We start from the raw sequence: 6,677 nt of genomic DNA, 5'->3' as shown, positions 1-6,677 counted from the left end.
AATCGAGGCCATACCTTCATCGAGGCTATGTACTGTTAGGCGTTACCTAATTAATTAGATGATGGGATATATCGTTTACTAGAACACTGTAACGAGACCCTTCGCTGGCTCATACAGGTTCCCTAAACGATGTTTCCGCAGCCGCCACCGCTGGTGGTGCCGTTTCTGCTGCTCGTCTGTGAAGAATAGGTAGCCTGACAAATATCGTCTAGTGAATAGCTGAGTAACCTGATTTGCCGTGAGGTGATGATATGAGGTAAACCCCGATCAGAAGCAATCATCGCTGTCACTCAGACAAGATAGGTCGCACCGTCATGCTTCTGCTCAGAGCTGAGCAGCTCAATCCAGATGGAAGGTCTCGGCTAGTTCGCCCCGTCTGTATTGCAACTAAACATACCAACCTTCTTATCAAAGTTTGCCAGGCTGGTAGCCAGTGTATGGCCAACATGTCATCTTTGCGCCCTGCTCCTCCTCGGAAAACACACACACATACAAATTAAAAACGCTGGTCTCCATGGGGGAATGGGTACGAGCAGAAGAGAACTCGGCAGGCCTCTGGAGCCTGCGGCCTAATGCGTGATGCGTGTATAATAGACGGATAAGGTATGCGCTGGCAACTGAAGACTTTCGGCTGAAGTGAGGAGAGCCATCGTGCGAACATTACTACGTGGAGATTGATGTGAGGCAAGGTAGTCTGCAGTGAGGTATCTTTTTCCGCCTGCTGCCTATGGTTTCTTGGTCCACCAATGACTAACGAAAGAATTGAGCCGGAGTTACGGATGGAACGGTTGTTTGTGCCTGCTCATGTGTTAGGGTGGAGCTCCAATATAGGTATATTCGTTCGTATCGGTTGTATGTTGCACTTCCAATGGCTGCATGAGGCAAGAGGGGCATTTCGTAATACTTAGGGGTAAGCGCCTGGTTGAAGGTGGACGGTCTACAAGCAGCGAAACCGCTGCCGCTACTATATTAAGCAACGCCTCAATAGCTCCGCGCTAGCCATCGCTGCTCGGAGCCTTCTCGCTTGTCCTATTGCTTCACAAGCGTATGGGCTACTTCCGGCTTCCTTATCTTTCTTGATCTGTCCCTCTTATTCTCGTTGCTGTATTTCATAACAGAAGAAGGCCGTAGGAGTTCACGCCAACAGGAGGAGGCCTTATATTGCGTAGCTACAACGAAGTTAACAACGTCGCTAGACAGGTGAGCCAAGTCAGAAAGATATTTCGAAAAAGTGGAGGCGCATAGTGCTTGGGCAGGGGCCAGAGTCTTAAATTCAGCTATTCGAGTTCATCGAACATGTTTCGACGAAGTACGCTTCCATAGGCAATCTCATGCTTTACCCCAATTTTTCATCGTTGTTTTCTACTAGCCTAAACAATGATTTGAAGAGAAGACATAGAGCAATCATCTGTTTCATTTGCGGAAAGAGTGAATACGGTCTAAGAGAATGTTAGGCGAATACGCTGCGTGTCTACACACAAATATGATTTGTCGTACTCACATGAAGAATCTTCGACCAAGCAGGAAAGGGCTTTAAGAGCACTTCAATAGACCAGTGTGCACTGCCTAAGAGTGAAGACTTGTTCACTGAGTATAGCAACAGAGTTACTATGTGCTTATCGTACATAGACATGCACACACGCACATGTAGGCACGAAGCTTATCCCGGTATCTTCTAATGAACTCCTGTGCGGGCCCTGCTTTGTAGAATGGACGGGAAATGTTGCGGGATTTGCTTCGCTTCCCTTGCATCTTCTTATGGCCATAATCATCGGAGTTGATTAAAATCACGGATACTGTCTGCTAAACGCACTGAGCTTGAATGCTAGTGTCCCTGCTTGTTAAAAACTTGGAAGCTCGTAGCCGCAATCTCGATAATAGTTTCAAATTATAGCAGTCAAAAAAGTCTCAGACAGGGAGAATGAGATTTGAGCAAATGTATAGTTTAAAAGACGTAAGATGTAGGCAGATATATTTGTGAGGAAATTTTACGTTTGCGAGTTTTTTCTGGAGAACAATCGAATCGCCGACCACCTACACTAAACAAAAACGCAATAGTAACAACAAGATGTATATAGACCTATTGAATCTTGACCGCTTTCTTATCATATTTACAGTACTTTCATTCCGAATGATATAGTAGCATTTTAGAAATCTAAGAGCAAAGACAGTCTTCCGTTGATCAAATCTTATTATATAACAACGTATTGCCTCTTGTAATAGAGTACTAAAGGGGGCAAAACTATATACAAGGTTCCTGTCGTTCGAATGTTTTCGCTTGTCTTTAGGGAGCCGATAGCTTACACGATATTTACAATACTGGGTTCGTGAGCACGTGTTTCTTGAACATTCATTTGGTGCAGTTTAATTGTATACGGGTACCGTGAAAAACAAACACGATAAAAACTGGTTGTTATTTGTTTTTGCTGTTTCAGAATCACAAGTAATCGATAAGGTCGTAAACCTCATTTGTCTCGCAGTACCTTGTACAGGCAAATGCAAACAACATCAAACAATCATAATTAGTTACAACCCCGCTAACCTGGTTTGTGGCCGACCTTATTCGAAAAGACTGCATCGCCGTACACGCTCTGAGTGAATTGTACTGGACAGCTCTATCACGTGTTTTCCGGTTGTACATGCATAGCGTGCAGCACACGTTCTGTGGTCAAGATAACACACTGTAATATATGGGACGTCGAGCACTGACATATGGGAACGTATGTCAAAGCTCGACATAACGAAACCTTCCCTTAGATGGAAAGTCTTCGACACCTATGACATTTCGAAGTATACCTCTTTGAAGTTTATGGCTGATGCAACTGCCTGCCTCATGATCTCAACTACTGCGGCTTTAACAAAGTCTATTACCAACTTACTTGTTTCGCAGCTAAAATTTACATCTATAGTAAGAGAAATTCCGGGTGCGACCATCTCGACGTACATCCCAATAGTATGAGCCAATTAAAAGTGTCGCTGTATCGCTATACTGAAATCAGACTTCTTTGAGTACGATTTCAAAGGATTACGCGTCATCCCTACAACGAGGCTGGTATATTAAAAGTTTCTCTGTGCAAAGATAGGTAACCACAATCGTTTTGAGTTTGGCTTCACAGCGTATACTCTCATATTGATCCATATGGCATGCGCTTTTAGTATAGCAAAATGCATGTAGCATAGTATACGTTGCCCTTTAGGTCGGGCAAATGCACCTAAAATGCAGGAGCACTTAAAGACGAAATGTATTAGGCGTATTATTGTTTTATACTTAAAGGAATATAACATATATAAAAGAACAATGTTTTTTCTGAAGTTTAAAGTGTGACGTTACGGGGTAAGTAACTGTTACGTATCTGGGTCCAGCGTGAGTATCTGCTTAAGCTCATCATTCATTTATCTGATTTAGGTGCTATTATGTATTTCTGCAATTGCTACCGCTCAGTACTGATAATTTCTGCATGAATAAGTGAATGAATTAACAATTAGTTTATGGAAATAGATGGACTATTTAAGGCAATGTTGGTGTTGGCAGGTTTCTAATAACGAATCATTAATAGTCCTTACGTATTTCTTAAACATAGAAAAGCTGATAACCCTTGAAAAATAGTTAGGACAATAGCTACCTAGCCTACCTAGTCACTGCCTAGCGCACGTTTGCACCTTATAATATGCCATTCCATCATAATGTTGATAAGCTTCCGAATAGTCCCTACCCTGAAGGGCATATTTTGATTTCATTCACGTGCTTGTTATGACCAGTTTCACAAACTCAGACAGACTCAGCACGAAAGTATAACTCTTACTAAATTATAACTCTAAAATGACTTAGAATGCCGTTCGGGCTTTTTCCTATCATAAGCTCAAACTCTCCGAAATGTTTTAGAAAAATCTTCATAAATGTAGATGCTTTAGTCATATAGAATCAGTTAAAAAAGCCGATTTTCAATATTTCCTTTTTGGATACTTGTTTTGCCACCTCATCTAGGAACGCTAGGGAATCTATAGGCGTGCATCGCATAAATCTGAGAAGCTATCTCTAGTTTACCGAGCGTTATGAATTCACCGAAGGACTCTGGTATTGTATTGGCTATATGAAACAATGCATACCTTCATGTTACGGCTGTGGGCTCCGTGTGCGTAAACTAGATTTAGAGCTTACATCAATGGCGGGCGTGAGCAATGACTGAAAAGTAAAACTTCTACCGACACCAATTTTAATTAGAAAAAAATTCTGTTACATTAATACGCACCATTGTTAGATATCGTCTCGAACAAAATCTACGTTTATGCGCGTACACCTTGTACAAAAGCCCTATAATGCCAAAATGGCCTACATACACTTTACCGAGAACCGCACTGATGGATTTCGTTCAGTTTTTCGTATATCTCATATCACCATAAAAGTATGTACCAGTGAGCCCTGTAGAAATGTTTCTCTTAAAGACTAATACTCGTATATTTGTTGATTGGAACTGCGTTAAAGCTCGCCATATTAATTACGGATTTAAAGCGGCGGTGGCCCAACATTCAACGCTCGTGCACTTGACAAGAGGCACTATCGAACGGTGATAGTCATTGGTGACGAACACAACAAGAGAGCTAACGTCACAACCGGGTTATCATAAAGGGTATCAATGGTTTAGCCAAAACTATAAAATATCACAACTATATGTAATAAAATTAGATTTACTACGTATCGCAACTTTTGACTTAGTTCTTGTTCAGGCAGTCTAAATTTGCTCGGCTAAAGCTAAATCAAGCTGCGCAAAAGAATCAGTTTTTTGTGTCTGTTCTAGCCCCCCCCCCCCCCCCCCACGGGGAATAGCCTTTAAGTTTTATTCCCTTGCGTGCCGCTAGCACTCCCTTTTAGTATTGGCGCTGATTCAATCTCGCGTGACTCGGTGACTGCCAACTGACCGCTTATCACTACGCTTCTGAAGGCGACGACAAAAGGTAAATCACGAAGAGAAGCCCATGCGCGCTGATGGTGGCAGGCCATACTTCAAAAACCCTTACCAGGACTTCGGTTCTTACTCGAACGAGTCGCGAGTGTGAAGCTGGATCTGATGAAATGAAAGGACAGCAATACATGAGGGATTGAGGTAAATACATCTGGTTGGCGATACGACGAATTAAGAGATAACAGCGAATATTACCAGTAGTCGAACCGAAATAGCTTTCGAAATTGTGGTAATCCGCATTTTCACATTGACGCGTACGGCGATTAGGGTGTTTTGATCAGGAATTAGTTGACGATCGTTGTTTTTTTCAATTGGAATCGTTTCTATTAACAAAAATCTGTTGAACAATGATTTTATGTTAGTGTATTATACAAAATAGAAATATACACGATATATTGTTATATACTGTATGTATACTGTTTAAATGGGACATATATCCATTAGCTTTAAAGAAATACAAGGCTTATAATTCTTTTCTGCAAAACACTGAAAAAAATTTGATCCTGATTAGGTCATAGGTTCAGCTCAACTATTTTGTTTTATTTCTCCTCTAGCATTTCTGTCCTTTAAATTTCTGTATAAATATAGCGTCAATGACTCGCTCTCACGAAAAGCCTAGTTGGAGTGACTTTGACAATTGCTTTTAGTAACATTTCTATTTTCTTTGGTTTCTTGTTTTTCTTTAATATTTTAATTTTTCTGATTATTAATTTCCGGTAATAACTTTTGTCCAGATTTGAGTCAGTATAGCAGTATGTTCGTCAATTATGATCATTATCATGGTAACACCAAAGAGATAGGCATTAGCCAGCCAGGTCACGCCGCTCCTAAATTTACATGATACATATGTTGTCCTATTGTTATGATTACATTTTCTGTCGCAGTAGGTTTTGTATTTTTCTCTACCCCTTAACCATTACCGTTTAACTTCGTCATTCTGTGACTAGCTGACATTCCTGCTTCTGTTACTATAGATTGGCTTGAATACGTAAAAACATGCCATAGGTGTATTGCGTTGTACTCCTCGCATAAGCTACGGGTCCACTAGGAGCTGGCAATGAGAGGCCGTCGCAGCGACTAACGCTAGGCGGAATCTTGGATCTCAAGCGCCGTATACTTATAAAAGCAAATACATCACGCGTCAAAAACACTGGTGATGGCTGCGGTAGTGGCGCAGCAAAACTTATCCTCAACTATCCCGTAAGTTAGGAATACACAAAAGGGGGAAGACTGGCAAACCACTAGCCAGCATATTGCTTGCCGTCAGGATGACATGCCACACCCAATGACTAGCTCTGTACGGCAAGCAACTAGCCGCCGACTGGCGTTGCCGTATTTACCGACCCGCCATGCTCCGATATGCTTACCCACATTCGTGTGGCTCGCAACTTCTTTTCCTCCTTTCTATATTTTACTTAGTATTAGCGACAATGACAGCAGGAGCAGTAGCAGCAGCAAATGCCGACCCACGCAGCTTTGGGCCTCGGGCTTTGTCCTAGGGGTTGTGTGTGTGAGAGGTTATGCCCACGTTGGTAAGATTAGGGGGCGCTATTTTGAGATGAGTAGTAGAAGGAAGGGTACTGGCTAGGCAGAAACAAAAGGCACAAGAAGCAAATGGATTAGTAAGCCATCTGACAGAAGGAGAAAAAGTTCGCCATGTGCTGGCTTAATAGCCGGGTTGGCCGAAATTACTAAGCCGAGCACGCTACCATCATT

Source organism: Varroa jacobsoni, unplaced genomic scaffold (genome assembly GCF_002532875.2).
Source record: "Varroa jacobsoni isolate VJ856 unplaced genomic scaffold, vjacob_1.0 scaffold_856, whole genome shotgun sequence".
In the NCBI taxonomy this organism is placed as follows: Eukaryota; Metazoa; Arthropoda; class Arachnida; order Mesostigmata; family Varroidae; genus Varroa; species Varroa jacobsoni.
This window is presented reverse-complemented; position numbering follows the sequence as displayed.